General features: G+C 45.3%; 1 protein-coding gene across 3 annotated transcripts in view; it reads right to left on the minus strand.

Annotated features, from left to right (window-relative positions):
• Positions 1-18376, minus strand: part of LOC118372757 (unconventional myosin-XVI) — a 260749-nt gene that overhangs the window by 173365 nt on the left and 69008 nt on the right. The window lies entirely within an intron of this gene.

The raw sequence follows: 18376 nt of genomic DNA on the forward strand, positions 1-18376 counted from the left end.
CTAAATGACTAAACTGTTAAATCCGAACACTACTGTATATATTAATTGAATCACTAGTCATCAGAAATAATAGACTGATACAGTCAGGCATCAGTCTGGACGGCATCAGGTCTGTTTGACCTTCCACACACTAGAAGGACCCGTCTCTGTGTTTTTATAGGGCATTGTTGAGCATGACTGAACAGAGGTCAGAAGTCAAGAGCTATGTATGTATTGACCCTCAGGGCAATCAAACAGAAGTGATGTATGCTGGACCATATGGCTGATGTTCCATTTCTGTTCTATTGGATCATGACAACACTTTACGGTGTTGTGGTTCTCTATTAGTCCATATGTTTACACTGCCCACTGTTCTGCTGTTCTATTGGTCCATAGGTCAACACTGTCCTCAGTCCTGCTCTACTATTGGTTCATATGCCAACGCTACCCACTGTCATGTTCTATTGAACTTATTGACAGGTACTATCCAGTATTGTTGTGGACCATTACATCTCTACACACTCCAAGACCATGTCTTTTCCATCCCCTACACACAATACTACCACCTAGCTCATATACTACTCACGGAAAACCAATGGATACCCTGTCTTCATGATTAGCATTATTATTACCACTGTGCATGCTACCTTCTTACTGACTTTTTATTTGATTATGATTGATATTGGTGTTGTACGGTACTGTTGAGTGAGCTCGCGGGTAAACATTTCACTGCACCTTTTATGCCTAATGAAAACTGTGTGCGCACCGAATCAAACTGGACTTGATTTTATCAGTGCTAACTCAGGGAGTGAGCATTTTGGCAGCAGTGTAAATGAATGTAAATCAGGTTGTTGCTCTTTTTCCCTGTGTTTAGTGTGTTTGTCTGTGTGCTCTGTTTCATCAGGCTGTTTGACCGTGAAGAGGGAGAGGGAGAGTGTGTTTGTCTGTGTGCTCTGTTTCATCAGGCTGTTTGACTGTGAAGAGGGAGAGGGAGAGTGTGTTTGTCTGTGTGCTCTGTTTCATCAGGCTGTTTGACTGTGAAGAGGGAGAGGGAGAGTGTGTTTGTCTGTGTGCTCTGTTTCATCAGGCTGTTTGACCATGAAGAGAGAGAGAGGGAGAGTGTGTTTGTCTGTGTGCTTTGTTTCATCAGGCTGTTTGACTGTGAAGAGAGAGAGGGAGAGTGTGTTTGTCTGTGTGCTCTGTTTCATCAGGCTGTTTGACCATGAAGAGAGAGAGGGAGAGTGTGTTTGTCTGTGTGCTCTGTTTCATCAGGCTGTTTGACTGTGAAGAGGGAGAGGGAGAGTGTGTTTATCTGTGTGCTCTGTTTCATCAGGCTGTTTGACTGTGAAGAGGGAGAGGGAGAGTGTGTTTGTCTGTGTGCTGTTTCATCAGGCTGTTTGACCGTGAAGAGAGAGAGAGGGAGAGTGTGTTTGTCTGTGTGCTCTGTTTCATCAGGCTGTTTGACTGTGAAGAGAGAGGGAGAGTGTGTTTGTCTGTGTGCTCTGTTTCATCAGGCTGTTTGACCATGAAGAGAGAGAGGGAGAGTGTGTTTGTCTGTGTGCTCTGTTTCATCAGGCTGTTTGACTGTGAAGAGGGAGAGGGAGAGTGTGTTTGTCTGTGTGCTCTGTTTCATCAGGCTGTTTGACTGTGAAGAGAAAGAGGGAGAGTGTGTTTGTCTATGTGCTCTGTTTCATCAGGCTGTTTGACCGTGAAGAGAGAGAGGGAGAGTGTGTTTGTCTGTGTGCTCTGTTTCATCAGGCTGTTTGACTGTGAAGAGGGAGAGGGAGAGTGTGTTTGTCTGTGTGCTCTGTTTCATCAGGCTGTTTGACTGTGAAGAGGGAGAGGGAGAGTGTTTGTCTGTGTGCTCTGTTTCATCAGGCTGTTTGACCGTGAAGAGAGAGAGGGAGAGTGTGTTTGTCTGTGTGCTCTGTTTCATCAGGCTGTTTGACTGTGAAGAGAGAGAGGGAGAGTGTGTTTGTCTGTGTGCTCTGTTTCATACAGGCTGTTTGACCGTGAAGAGAGAGAGGGAGAGTGTGTTTGTCGTGTTCTCTGTTTCATCAGGCTGTTTGACTGTGAAGAGAGAGAGGGAGAGTGTGTTTGTCTGTGTGCTCTGTTTCATCAGGCTGTTTGACCGTGAAGAGAGAGAGGGAGAGTGTGTTTGTCTGTGTGCTCTGTTTCATACAGGCTGTTTGACCGTGAAGAGAGAGAGGGAGAGTGTGTTTGTCTGTGTGCTCTGTTTCATCAGGCTGTTTGACTGTGAAGAGAGAGAGGGAGAGTGTGTTTGTCTGTGTGCTCTGTTTCATCAGGCTGTTTGACCGTGAAGAGAGAGAGGGAGAGTGTGTTTGTCTGTGTGCTCTGTTTCATCAGGCTGTTTGACTGTGAAGAGAGAGAGGGAGAGTGTGTTTGTCTGTGTGCTCTGTTTCATCAGGCTGTTTGACCATGAAGAGAGAGAGGGAGAGTGTGTTTGTCTGTGTGCTCTGTTTCATCAGGCTGTTTGACCGTGAAGAGAGAGAGGGAGAGTGTGTTTGTCTGTGTGCTCTGTTTCATCAGGCTGTTTGACCGCAAAGAGAGAGAGGGGGAGAGTGTGCGAGAAAGAGAGAGAAAACAACCAGCTGTCATTTTGGGGAAAACTGAAAAACAGCTGTGGGAGACATATGTGGAGTTTCCATAGCAACCAGATGGGAGCCGTTGTGGAGAGAGGAAAAGAGAGATGGAGGGAGAGAGCGAGAGCTGGAGAGAAGAGGCGGGAGGAATAACGACAGAGGAAAGGAGAAAGAGAAGACTGATGTTCTCTGTTTGTCCCAGACCTCCCCGACAGACTCAAGTCTTTCATCCACCCTTCTTTCCAATAAAATATGACCCTATCCTCCCTATCGGCAATATTCCACTCTTCAGCCATCCAAAAGATGACCACATACTGCTTATCATACAGTCCCTCCAGCCAAACTCTAACCAGATGCAACCAGAATGCAAACACTGAATGGAATGCAGTATGAGTCCAATGCCAACCTTGAATAGATTCCTGATGACTCAACAGAGTCTCCCTATCAGTTATAGAAGTGGAGTTGGATCAGACATATTTCTGTAGATGCCAAGTCAGACACATTCCAGAAAGGGAAACATGTTTCCACTCTGACCTTGTACTACCGCCAGACCTGGCAGAGGCACTCCAGTCTCTCTTGCATAACATGTATAAATTGCATTATGTACATGATTAGCGAGTCGCTGGTGTACAGTTAGAGTATGCTCCACTACAGCCCTGAGAGCTATGTCTACTGAGTTAATGATATACAATGGAAGCAAGTGATGCCAACATGATATCATTGATAAGCGTCAATCTGGTATGATTCTGCAAAAATACAGGCATCAAGGAACCTGATGTGAATACATTGCATACACTATGGGCGCCTAGAGAAAAGCATCCCGGACATGCATTGCATTCAGGCAGGGAGACGTATGTAATGGATGCAGCGGGAGAACAAAAAGAGGAGTATACAGTTCTACTGTAGCTTTACCTCCAGGGAGAGAGGGAGAGGGGAAGAGGAGTATTAACTAGTCGGTGAGTGGAGGGTATGTCTAGGCTACTTCATAAGGGGATGGAATCCAAATGCACTTGTTCAAATCCCACTCGATCCATCTCTCTCTTTCTCTCAATGTTTCTCTCTGTTCTATTCATCCCAGAACTCCATCCTTGTGAATGTATCTTCAAATGCCCCTTCAATGACATGACATACATTCCCTATCACCTCGTTTTCACATTCCTTACCAGTCCACCATCCATATTATGAGTTCCTATGTGTGTTCCGCTATGCCTCATCCCAACCCTCCAATATGAAACCTACTGTAAGTTCTCGTCCCTGTGAATGATTCCGTCTCAGTTCTTCTTATCAGACATTCATAGTCACCACAATCCCTCGTCTTGCATGGCTGCTCTATGTTTTCCAAAAGAGCTTTGGAGTCTTCTCTCTGTTTCCATCCTTCAGGAAAAACAATATACACTGTTCTCAGACAAGACACAATCCTAAGAGCACAGACTTCCATGATGGGATCTGTGATGCAGAAAAAAAGGTTATCTAGAGAGATTTGGGATTTGTAATTCCACTGCATTATTTGGGGAATACTTTCTGTGAATCTCTGTGAGTAATGCTTTATGAATTCTGTTAGAGTGATTAAGCTATGCATTCATATAGCCTGTTATGCATTTTTTAAAGGATTGTAGCAAGTATTAAATGCAGTATTATGTGTGCATAGACAGATGGATCATAAAAAGTGTTAACCAAGTTTATTCTCTCCCGAACAATCTTCAAGCATTGAAGGACATTCAGTTAGTAGTAGTCTGTTGGAACAAGCTTCCCTAGGGCTTGACATCTTAATTAAAAAGTCATCCCAATCTTCAAAGGGGAAGACATACTAGACCCAAACTGTTACAGGCCTGTATCCATCCTGCCCTGCTGTTCTAAAGTCTTCGAAAGCAAAGTGAGCAAACAGATCACTAACCATTTCAAATCCCACCGTACCTTCTCATCTATGCAATCAGGTTTCCGAGCTGGTCACGGGTGCACCTCAGCCACGCTCAAGGTCCTAAACGATATCATATCCGCCATCGATAAAAGACAGCACTGTGCAACAGCACTGTGCAACTGTCTTCATCGACCTGGACAAGGCTTTTGACTCTGTCAATCACCGTATTCTTATCGGCAGGCTCAACAGCTTTGGTTTCTCTAATGACTGCCTCGCCTGGTTCACTAACTACTTCTCAGATAGAGTTCAGTGTGTCAAATCGGAGGACCTGTTGTCCGGACCTCTAACAGTCTCTATGGGGGTGCCACAGGGTTCAATTCTCAGGCTGACTATTTTCTCTGTATATATCAATGATGTCGCTCTTGCTGCTGGTGAATCCTTGATCTACCTCTACGCAGGCGACACCATTCTGTATACATCTGGCCTTTCCTTGAACGCTGTGTTAACAAACCTCCAAACGAGCTTCAACGCCATACAACACTACTTCAGTGGCCTCTAACTTATCTTAAATGCAAGTAAAACTAGATGCATGCTCTTCAACCAATCGCTGCCCGCACCCGCCCGCCCGACTAGCATCACAACTCTGGACGGTTCTGACTTAGAATATGTGGACAATTATAAAGTCTTAGGTGTCTGGTTAGACTGTGAACTCTCCTTCCAGACTTACATTAAGCATCTCCAATCCAAAATTACATCTAGAATCGGCTTCCTATTTTGCAACAAAGCCTCCTTCACTCATGTTGCCAAACATACCCTTGTAAAAGTGACTATCCTACCGATACTTGACTTCGGTGACGTAATTTACAAAATATCCTCCAACACTCTACTCAGCAAATTGGATGCAGTCTATCACAGTGCCATCTGTTTTGTCACCAAAGCCTCATATACTTCCCACCACTGCGACCTGTTGGCTGGTCCTCGCTACATATTTGTCACCAAACCCACTGGCTCCAGGTCATCTATAAGTCTTTGCTAGGTAAAGCTCCACCTTATCTCAGCTCACTGGTCACGATAGCAACACCCACCCTTAGCATGCGCTCCAGCAGGTATATTTCACTGGTCATCCCTAAAGTCAACACCTCCTTTGGCCGCCTTTCCTTCCAGTTTTCTGCTGCCTATGACTGGAACGAATTGCAAAAATCACTGAAGTTGGAGACTTATATCTCCCTCACTAACTTTAAGTGTCAGCAGTCAGAGCAGCTTACCGATCTCTGCAGCTAGCCCATCCAACCAACTACCTACCTCATCCCCATATTTGTTTTTGTTTTTCTGCTCTTTTGCAGTCCAGTATTTCTACTTGCACATCCTCATCTGCAATTACAGTATATCACTCCAGTGTAATTTGCTAAATTGTAATTACTTTGCCACTATTGGTCTATTTATTGCCTTATCTCCTTACTTCATTTGCACACACTGTATACAGATTTTTATATTGTGTTATTGACTGTACGTTTGTTTATCCCATGTGTAACTCTGTGTTGTTGTTTTTGTCGCACTGCTTTGCTTTATCTTAGCCAGGTCGCAGGTGTAAATTAGAACTTGTTCTCAACTGGCCTGCCTGATTAAATAAAGGCAAAATAAATAAATACAATGTAAAACATTGATCAGTTCCCCTATTTGGTGGACAAAGGCCACAATAATCACAAAGACTCAGTTATTGTGTCCAGATTTCTGGTTTCTCTCTCTTTCTCACTCCTTCGTTCAATCAACGCAGAGGATTTGGCACGGTGTCACAGCATGACATCTACCTTCCACTGCAAAGGCCCCTGGGAAAAGGATTGATGTGTGATGCAGACAACGAGCTTCTAGCTCTGACAGATAGATAACTGTACCAGAGCTGTATGGAAGTGAAGACGATCTTCAACACGGACACTATCAAGCTTGCTATACTGAACCCGATCAGATAGGATCAGTGATCACGCTTTGGGTATAGGCATGCAATTAGCTTGACTGTGTATTTACACATCTTGACAAAGGTGTGTGTGTGTGTGTGTGTGTGTGTGTGTGTGTGTGTGTGTGTGTGTGTGTGTGTGTGTGTGTGTGTGTGTGTGTGTGTGTGTGTGTGTGTGTGTGTGTGTGTGTGTGTGTGTGTCAAAATCAAATCAAATCAAATTTTATTTGTCACATACACATGGTTAGCAGATGTTTATGCGAGTGTAGCGAAATGCTTGTGCTTCTAGTTCCGACAATGCAGTGATAACCAACAAGTAATCTAACTAACAATTCCAAAACTACTGTCTTATACACAGTGTAAGGGGATAAAGAATATGTACATAAGGATATATGAGTGATGGTACAGGGCAGCATACAGTAGATGGTATCGAGTACAGTATATACATATGAGATGTAAACAAAGTGGCATAGTTAAAGTGGCTAGTGATACATGTATTACATAAGGATGCAGTCGGTGATATAGAGTACAGTATATACGTATGCATATGAGATGAATAATGTAGGGTAAGTAACATTATATAAGGTAGCATTGTTTAAAGTGGCTAGTGATATATTTACATAATTTCCCATCAATTCCCATTATTAAAGTGGCTGGAGTTGGGTCAGTGTCAATGACAGTGTGTTGGCAGCAGCCACTCAATGTTAGTGGTGGCTGTTTAACAGTCTGATGGCCTTGAGATAGAAGCTGTTTTTCAGTCTCTCGGTCCCAGCTTTGATGCACCTGTACTGACCTCGCCTTCTGGATTTCATTATAGTACAACGGTTTGATTTGTCTAATCTTAGCAATTTCTTCTTAGCTAGCTACATAGCCGTCTTTGTATCAAAGATAATTGCGTAATTATCGTATTTCGTCGTCCTAACGTAGTCTACTGCCCAGCAGCTAGCCACATAGCTAACGTCCACCGTATAGCAGCACTGTAGAAACTATTACACTCAACTGAACGACTTGATTAGTGTAGTGTTAGCTAGCTACATAGTTGTCTTTGCTGTCTTCGTATCCAAGATAATTGTGTAGTTTAGAGTGTGTAGTCTTAGAGTGATTATCTTAATTTACCGAGGTTAGCTAGCCAGCTATTTGTCGTCCTTAACGTAGGAGACACTGCTAGCTAGCTAACAGCTAACAGCTAACAGCTAACAGCTAGCCAACGTTTACAGAATATAACTTCCCACTCAACAACCCGGTCGCATTCCGCTTCGCTCCACAGGTAGTATCACATTTTCATTTCATTTCATTACAGCACAACGGTTTGATTTGCTTGATCGTAGCTAGCTACATAGCTAGCTACATAGCCGTCTTTGTATCAAAGATAATTGTGTAGTCTAGAGCGATTGTCTAGGTTAGCTAGCCAGCTATTGCCGTTCTTTTAACGCAACGTAACGTAATCAACACTGCTAGCTAGCCAGCTAGCCCCCGAATAGCTGCACTGTAGAAACTATTACACTCAACGGAACGACTTGATTAGTGTAGTGTCAACAACGCAGCCACTGCCAGCTAGCCTACTTCAGCAGTACTGTATCATTTTAATAATTTTAGTCAATAAGATTCTTGCTACGTAAGCTTAACTTTCTGAACATTCGAGACGTGTAGTCCACTTGTCTTTCCAATCTCCTTGCATTAGCGTAGCCTCTTCTGTAGCCTGTCAACTATGTGTCTGTCTATTCCTGTTCTCTCCTCTCTGCACAGACCATACAAACGCTCCACACCGCGTGGCCGCGGCCACCCTAATCTGGTGGTCCCAGCGCGCACGACCCACGTGGAGTTCCAGGTCTCCGGTAGCCTCTGGAACTGCCGATCTGCGGCCAACAAGGCAGAGTTCATCTCAGCCTATGCCTCCCTCCAGTCCCTCGACTTCTTGGCACTGACGGAAACATGGATCACCACAGATAACACTGCTACTCCTACTGCTCTCTCCTCGTCCGCCCACGTGTTCTCGCACACCCCGAGAGCTTCTGGTCAGCGGGGTGGTGGCACCGGGATCCTCATCTCTCCCAAGTGGTCATTCTCTCTTTCTCCCTTACCCATCTGTCTATCGCCTCCTTTGAATTCCATGCTGTCACAGTTACCAGCCCTTTCAAGCTTAACATCCTTATCATTTATCGCCCTCCAGGTTCCCTCGGAGAGTTCATCAATGAGCTTGATGCCTTGATAAGCTCCTTTCCTGAGGACGGCTCACCTCTCACAGTTCTGGGCGACTTTAACCTCCCCACGTCTACCTTTGACTCATTCCTCTCTGTCTCCTTCTTTCCACTCCTCTCCTCTTTTGACCTCACCCTCTCACCTTCCCCCCCTACTCACAAGGCAGACAATACGCTCGACCTCATCTTTACTAGATGCTGTTCTTCCACTAACCTCATTGCAACTCCCCTCCAAGTCTCAGACCACTACCTTGTATCCTTTTCCCTCTCGCTCTCATCCAACACTTCCCACACTGCCCCTACTCGGATGGTATCGCGCCGTCCCAACCTTCGCTCTCTCTCCCCCGCTACTCTCTCCTCTTCCATCCTATCATCTCTTCCCTCTGCTCAAACCTTCTCCAACCTATCTCCTGATTCTGCCTCCTCAACCCTCCTCTCCTCCCTTTCTGCATCTTTTGACTCTCTATGTCCCCTATCCTCCAGGCCGGCTCGGTCCTCCCCTCCCGCTCCGTGGCTCGACGACTCATTGCGAGCTCACAGAACAGGGCTCCGGGCAGCCGAGCGGAAATGGAGGAAAACTCGCCTCCCTGCGGACCTGGCATCCTTTCACTCCCTCCTCTCTACATTTTCCTCCTCTGTCTCTGCTGCTAAAGCCACTTTCTACCACTCTAAATTCCAAGCATCTGGCTCTAACCCTAGGAAGCTCTTTGCCACCTTCTCCTCCCTCCTGAATCCTCCTCCCCCTCCCCCCCTCCTCCCTCTCTGCAGATGACTTCGTCAACCATTTTGAAAAGAAGGTCGACGACATCCGATCCTCGTTTGCTAAGTCAAACGACACCGCTGGTTCTGCTCACACTGCCCTACCCTGTGCTCTGACCTCTTTCTCCCTCTCTCTCCAGATGAAATCTCGCGTCTTGTGACGGCCGGCCGCCCAACAACCTGCCCGCTTGACCCTATCCCCTCCTCTCTTCTCCAGACCATTTCCGGAGACATTCTCCCTTACCTCACCTCGCTCATCAACTCATCCCTGACCGCTGGCTACGTCCCTTCCGTCTTCAAGAGAGCGAGAGTTGCACCCCTTCTGAAAAAACCTACACTCGATCCCTCCGATGTCAACAACTACAGACCAGTATCCCTTCTTTCTTTTCTCTCCAAAACTCTTGAACGTGCCGTCCTTGGCCAGCTCTACCGCTATCTCTCTCAGAATGACCTTCTTGATCCAAATCAGTCAGGTTTCAAGACTAGTCATTCAACTGAGACTGCTCTTCTCTGCATCACGGAGGCGCTCCGCACTGCTAAGGCTAACTCTCTCTCCTCTGCTCTCATCCTTCTAGACCTATCGGCTGCCTTCGATACTGTGAACCATCAGATCCTCCTCTCCACCCTCTCCGAGTTGGGCATCTCCGGCGCGGCCCTCGCTTGGATTGCGTCCTACCTGACAGGTCGCTCCTACCAGGTGGCGTGGCGAGAATCTGTCTCCTCACCACGCGCTCTCACCACTGGTGTCCCCAGGGCTCTGTTCTAGGCCCTCTCCTATTCTCGCTATACACCAAGTCACTTGGCTCTGTCATAACCTCACATGGTCTCTCTTATCATTGCTATGCAGACGACACACAATTAATCTTCTCCTTTCCCCTTCTGATGACCAGGTGGCGAATCGCATCTCTGCATGTCTGGCAGACATATCAGTGTGGATGACGGATCACCACCTCAAGCTGAACCTCGGCAAGACGGAGCTGCTCTTCCTCCCGGGGAAGGACTGCCCGTTCCATGATCTCGCCATCACGGTTGACAACTCCATTGTGTCCTCCTCCCAGAGCGCTAAGAACCTTGGCGTGATCCTGGACAACACCCTGTCGTTCTCAACTAACATCAAGGCGGTGGCCCGTTCCTGTAGGTTCATGCTCTACAACATCCGCAGAGTACGACCCTGCCTCACACAGGAAGCGCCGCAGGTCCTAATCCAGGCACTTGTCATCTCCCGTCTGGATTACTGCAACTCGCTGTTGGCTGGGTTCCCTGCCTGTGCCATTAAACCCCTACAACTCATCCAGAACGCCGCAGCCCGTCTGGTGTTCAACCTTCCCAAGTTCTCTCACGTCACCCCGCTCCTCCGCTCTCTCCACTGGCTTCCAGTTGAAGCTCGCATCCGCTACAAGACCATGGTGCTTGCCTACGGAGCTGTGAGGGGAACGGCACCTCAGTACCTCCAGGCTCTGATCAGGCCCTACACCCAAACAAGGGCACTGCGTTCATCCACCTCTGGCCTGCTCGCCTCCCTACCACTGAGGAAGTACAGTTCCCGCTCAGCCCAGTCAAAACTGTTCGCTGCTCTGGCCCCCCAATGGTGGAACAAACTCCCTCACGACGTCAGGACAGCGGAGTCAATCACCACCTTCCGGAGACACCTGAAACCCCACCTCTTTAAGGAATACCTAGGATAGGATAAGTAATCCTTCTCACCCCCTAAAAGATTTAGATGCACTATTGTAAAGTGGCTGTTCCACTGGATGTCATAAGGTGAATGCACCAATTTGTAAGTCGCTCTGGATAAGAGCGTCTGCTAAATGACTTAAATGTAAATGTAAATGGATGATAGCGGGGTGAACAGGCAGTGGCTCGGGTGGTTGATGTCCTTGATGATCTTTATGGCCTTCCTGTAACATCGGGTGGTGTGTGTGTGTGTGTGTGTGTGTGTGTGTGTGTGTGTGTGTGTGTGTGTGTGTGTGTGTGTGTGTGTGTGTGTGTGTGTGTGTGTGTGTGTGTGTGCATGCATATGTGTAAGCGTGGTGCTAAAGGCTGAGGTGAGGAAGACATGTAACAATGACAGCAGAGGCCATTAGTGCTTCAGACAGACAGACAGACAGACAGACAGACAGACAGACAGACAGACAGACAGACAGACAGACAGGACAGACAGGGTGTTACGGGTGCTAGGCTATTCACTGTCTGTCTGTCTGATCTATATGTGCTGATCAATAGAGGACAGACTCAAGAGGAGGAAGCGAGTAGGGAGAGGGGAGGAGGAGAAAGGGTGATTTTCCTACATGTAATTACACTTGTCTTCAGTGACAGGAGGTCTCAGTTGATTGTGTAATGTATGCACGACAGGGCACCCAATCACTGATACTGATGCTACTCTACAGTATTTTAGTACAAATAGGGCGTTTCATAGTCAAAGAGAATCTCAACCATTATCATTCTCTGATTTGATATATTATGAAATCTAAATCACAACACAAGTCACATGATCATATCATGATGCATAGTAATCTGATATTAAAACACCCACTACTTTGGTTAAATGCAGAGTAATAATGGACAGATGCTATTATTAAACAGGTTTCCTAGGCATTGAAACACAGAACTATATTATGATTATCAGGTTATCAAACAGCTGTGAACTGCAACTGGACAGAGAGCCACTCTGTCACACTCAAGTAATATCTCTCTCTACCAGACCCCTAACCTCATATAAGAGAATAAAAAATATTCATATACAGTAGACTCAATCTCATCAAACATATGATTTTGCAGGGAACGTAACATCTAATATCACCTCAATAACACAGCTACTGTATATACCAATCATTCCCCAGTGTGGAACATTCCATATCATCATTCTGGAATGGTATTGTGAATTGATTTTGGATTCCAGACCTCTTGAAGAGAACAGATGCTCCGGTCACAGCCGTGCCTCCCACTGATGAAGTTAAGAGATTACTTTAGAAAGGCAATTTCACCAAATGTCACTACCAATGCAAGTCCCAGTTTACATATGGCAGGGAGGAATCGAGCTGAAAAAGGCTCAGGTCTCTCATTCTCTCTTTTTCCCCCATTCACCATATCCCTCCCTGCCTGTTCTTTTTCTTTGATTCTCACTTTCTACTTTTTTTTATGACATAGCCCTCTATCCTCTCCTTTCAATCTCTTTACCCATCTTCACATCTCTGTCATTCTCTATTTTCCTCTCTGCTTCCATCTTATTTCCTGCCAGTGATTTCTGATAAGATAAGTGTGTGTGTACATCTCTTATTACTAGCCTGCCTCGTCAGCAGAGTGTTTATAATTTATCTGTGAATCTGTGTCCAAAGCCAACTCCATACTGACAAAGGTGAATTAGGATAGACACACAGACGGAGAGAGAAAGAGAGAGATAGAGAGAGAGAGATGCCAAACATTCTTTAAATGATAATGAGTCATGATGGTACAAGGTGTTGTTTTCTCGTCTGGAATGGTTCATATCCATTATTGTATCAATCAAAGAACAAATTAAATGAAAACATATAAATAATTACAGTGTGAGGTTGGGTGCCATGATGAATACCATACACAACTAATACAGAAGACATCCATACCACAGACATTCCACAGTCATCCAGAATAATATCCCCATGCCTCGCTATAGCTAGATAAACGTTTGGACACAGTCTATCACTGTCAGTTCATAGCTTTACACTTCAATGAGAGGTTCACCACCAGATAAGGCCTTCACAAGATAAAGCAAAGCAGAAAACCAAATCTGCTACATACATCTTTGAGGGTGGTATTTCCTCCATCATCTCCAGAACAGGGGAGCTGATCTCATCACTAATAACAACGGGCTGAGATGAGATCCCTGTGGAATACTAAGCATTGATTTTCTTTCCACACATCCTCATGTTCTGCGCTGAGTCCGGTTTTCCAGGGTTTGGGGATCTTGGTACAGGCAGAACCAACCCCAATTCCCACCCCGTCCCCCTAAATTACCCCCCTTTCACCCCAGATGGACCCCTAGGCCTCTCAACATGGGGTGTATTTACACATTTCCTCCTCTCAAAAATGATTAAGGATTTTGCTGTGAATACAATTCCAGAAATGTTCCCACATATCTCCTGGGATAAAGGAGGCCTGAGGCGACCATGTTTCCTACATGGATTTGGAATGGAGTGGGATTGAGTCAGAAACATGCTGTGGAGCATTACTGTATTTTCCCACACAGTAATTGGCACAGACGTACACATACACAGAGACACAGAAACTGACATTGCCTACAAATAACATTACACACACAGAGACATAGAAACAGTCAACACGCCAAAGATCAGGGTTGGGGAGTAACTGATTACATGTAATCTGATTACAAAAAAACTATAAATGTAATCGCTTACTCTACCAGCAAAGATATTGTATCAGATTACAGATACTTTTTAAAAACGACATGATTACTTCTTGGATTACTCTTAAATTCAGAAAGGATGTTAGTGAAATAAATACATTGAGACCTTTCTGCTTTCTCAATTACATTCAATTCAGCATTTAAAATGTTAACGATTTTTTGTTAGTGAGCCTGAGACCACTATGATGACACACCAAATGTGTATAAAGAATTATTGTTGTCTTCTTCTGCATTTTAAGGGAAAATTAATTAGAACGTAACTGAAAGTAATCAGATTACAGTAATCCAAAAGACACATTACTGACTACAATTTTAGATAGTTAACCATGGGATCATCAAAGCAACAAATCAGTAATAGCAGGAATGAAAAGAAGGGAATTCAGTCCGATGGTGTGAAATGAGACTTATCATCATGTCTCCATCTACACGGTATCATGCCTATGGAACATCAAATCTACAGGACAACATCTTATCCAACAACATCTGGTCCAACAACATCTGGTCCAACAACATCTGGTCCAACAACATCTGGTCCAACAACATCTGGTCCAACAACATCTGGTCCAACAACATCTTATCCAACAACATCTGGTCCAACAACATCTGGTCCAACAACATCTGGTCCAACAACATCTGGTCCAACAACATCTGGTCCAACAACATCTGGTCCAACAACATCTGGTCCAACAACATCTGGTCCAACAACATCTTATCCAACAACATCTGGTCCAACAACATCTGGTCCAACAACATCTTATCCAACAACATCTGGTCCAACAACATCTTGTCCAACCACATCTTTTCCAAAAACATCTTTTCCAAAAACATCTTATCCAGCAACATCTTATCCAACAACATCTGGTCCAACAACATCTTGTCCAACCACATCTTTTCCAAAAACATCTTTTCCAAAAACATCTTATCCAGCAACATCTTATCCAACAACATCTGGTCCAACAACATCTTGTCCAACCACATCTTTTCCAAAAACATATTTTCCAAAAACATCTTTTCCAAAAACATCTTATCCAGCAACATCTTGTTCAGCATAGCCTTGACAGTTCCAAGTCTAGTTAATCAGACCAATGGTTGGCAGCTGATTTTACCCACCATACCAAAAGCCAGTGGCAGTAACAGTCTTGTGCCAGTCCTGTACCATGCTGTTGCATGGGTGGTGATTAGGATTTCTACTCAGGGGTAAACAGTGGCGATTCATGCCCGGCCAAAGGACCAGGTTTTAGTCAGGCAGTTGCATGGGTACACCAGCTGCTCTCAAGTACCCCAGCTGAAGATCATTGGCAGCCCAAAGGGGGGAGATTAGCATAGTGACCTGCAATGGCTGCTGGGTGGTCTGACAGATACACACAGGCAGCTGGGCAAACGGCTGGCAAACAAGAGCATGGGTGGCGAGAAAGATAAGGAAGGGATGGATGGAGAGAGAAAGAGAGCGAGAGAGAGAGAGAGAGAGAGAAAGGGAGAAAAAGGGAGAAAAGGGAGAAAGACAGACAGAGAAGAAAAAAGGGAAGGGAGGTAGAGAGAGAGAGAGAGAGAGAGAATAGGGAGAAAGAGAAGAGGCAATAGTGAGATAAATACATGTCTATTGTAAAAAGACTCATAGAGTAGTAGTGATACTTTATGAAGACATAGAGTATGTTTGACTGCAGCTCTGTGTGTATGGGACTGTGGCATTAAGGGTAGAGTCCCTCAGATCCCTGCCTGTGGCAACAGATGATTTAGAGTCAGGCTCACAAGAGCTCTCTCTCTCTCCCCTCTGAGGTCTAGGTAGAATCCCTAATGAGGAATCTCTCAGTGGATAGAATAGGGAGGTGCGCACACACACACACACACACACACACACACACACACACACACACACACACACACACACACACACACACACACACACACACACACACACACACACACACACACACACACACACACAATCTGTTCAGCTGTCCTGGGGATAGTCAGAATAGCTGACGATGGTTGACTTAATATCACCTGCTCCATCGCACATAATTGGAGAAATCTCTGAGCTCTGTAATCGTTGTGCTGACCTGTACAACCCCTTCTGTATTAGATTACTTCTGCTTGTCTCCCAAGAGCTGCAGTTCACTCTGAATATTAGCTAGGTGTGTTTTTATGAATAAGTGTGTGTGTTTGTGTGTGTGACAGAGTTAGAGAGTTTGTGTCATGACTAGCATGTAATCAGTTTGAAGAATGAGCTAATACTGCAAAGCTAATGGCCACTCCTCACCCTTGCCACATCCATTTGTCTTTTCCCAACTGCTGCACTAACACACACACGCACACACACGCGCGCACACACACACACACACACACACACACACACACACACACACACACACACACACACACACACACACACACACACACACACACACACACACACACACACACACGCACGCACACACACACACACACACACACACACACACACACACACACACACACACACACACACACTAAGCAGAATACTGATTAGCAGCTGAAACTCTGGAGAGGGAATGAAGAGTGAATATTGAAGGAGGAACAGAATACAAAGAGAGGAAGGGAGAAAAATAAGGACTAGAGAGCGAGAGATAGAGAGAGGCTTTTTTATCGCTCCGTGGGAGGCACTGACTAAATGTCTTCTGTTCACTTTCAACTGAGATCCACTTCGGGATGCTGATAATGTTTTGAGGTCTGTTGCATTACTATAGGTCTGTAGGGATGGGTGTGGAGAGGGTAAACCCAAAACATGTGGACTAGGTCTGTTGCATTACTATAGGTCTGTAGGGATGGGTGTGGAGAGGGTAAACCCAAAACATGTGGACTAGGTCTGTTGCATTACTATAGGTCTGTAGGGATGGGTATGGAGAGGGTAAACCCAAAACATGTGGACTAGGTCTGTTGCATTACTATAGGTCTGTAGGGATGGGTATGGAGAGGGTAAACAGACTAGGTCTGTTGCATTACTATAGGTCTGTAGGGATGGGTATGGAGAGGGTAAACAGACTAGGTCTGTTGCATTACTATAGGTCTGTAGGGATGGGTATGGAGAGGGTAAACCGACTAGGTCTGTTGCATTACTATAGGTCTGTAGGGATGGGTATGGAGAGGGTAAACAGACTAGGTCTGTTGCATTACTATAGGTCTGTAGGGATGGGTATGGAGAGGGTAAACAGACTAGGTCTGTTGCATTACTATAGGTCTGTAGGGATGGGTATGGAGAGGGTAAACAGACTAGGTCTGTTGCATTACTATAGGTCTGTAGGGATGGGTATGGAGAGGGTAAACAGACTAGGTCTGTTGCATTACTATAGGTCTGTAGGGATGGGTATGGAGAGGGTAAACAGACTAGGTCTGTTGCATTACTATAGGTCTGTAGGGATGGGTATGGAGAGGGTAAACAGACTAGGTCTGTTGCATTACTATAGGTCTGTAGGGATGGGTATGGAGAGGGTAAACAGACTAGGTCTGTTGCATTACTATAGGTCTGTAGGGATGGGTATGGAGAGGGTAAACAGACTAGGTCTGTTGCATTACTATAGGTCTGTAGGGATGGGTATGGAGAGGGTAAACAGACTAGGTCTGTTGCATTACTATAGGTCTGTAGGGATGGGTATGGAGAGAGGGTAAACAGACTAGGTCTGTTGCATTACTATAGGTCTGTAGGGATGGGTATGGAGAGGGTAAACAGACTAGGTCTGTTGCATTACTATAGGTCTGTAGGGATGGGTATGGAGAGGGTAAACAGACTAGGTCTGTTGCATTACTATAGGTCTGTAGGGATGGGTATGGAGAGGGTAAACAGACTAGGTCTGTTGCATTACTGTAGGGATGGGTATGGTCTGTCTGTTGGATGGGTATGGAGAGGGTAAACAGACTAGGTCTGTTGCATTACTATAGGTCTGTAGGGATGGGTATGGAGAGGGTAAACAGACTAGGTCTGTTGCATTACTGTAGGTCTGTAGGGATGGGTATGGAGAGGGTAAACAGACTAGGTCTGTTGCATTACTATAGGTCTGTAGGGATGGGTATGGAGAGGGTAAACAGACTAGGTCTGTTGCATTACTGTAGGTCTGTAGGGATGGGTATGGAGAGGGTAAACAGACTAGGTCTGTTGCATTACTATAGGTCTGTAGGGATGGGTATGGAGAGGGTAAACAGACTAGGTCTGTTGCATTACTATAGGTCTGTAGGGATGGGTATGGAGAGGGTAAACAGACTAGGTCTGTTGCATTACTATAGGTCTGTAGGGATGGGTATGGAGAGGGTAAACAGACTAAGTCTGTGCACGCCAGTGTACACATGTCCATATATGTGTGTGAGTGATTTGAAAGGGACTCATATGGTCCACAGACGTGCAGAGAATGATGTAAGTGCTGTAAGAATAGAGCTCATGGTCGGCAGGGTAGCCTAGTGGTTAGAGCGTTGGACTAGTAACCGGAGGGTTGCAAGTTCAAACCCCCAAGCTGACAAATCTGATCTGTCGTTCTGTTCCTGAACAGGCAGTTAACCCACTGTTCCTAGGCCGTCATTGAAAATAAGAATTTGTTCTTAACTGACTTGGGTAAAAGGTAAAAAATAAAATGTATGCCACTCAGTACACACTGAACACTT

The sequence above is a fragment of the Oncorhynchus keta genome, chromosome 7 (assembly GCF_023373465.1).
Source record: "Oncorhynchus keta strain PuntledgeMale-10-30-2019 chromosome 7, Oket_V2, whole genome shotgun sequence".
NCBI lineage: Eukaryota > Metazoa > Chordata > Actinopteri > Salmoniformes > Salmonidae > Oncorhynchus > Oncorhynchus keta.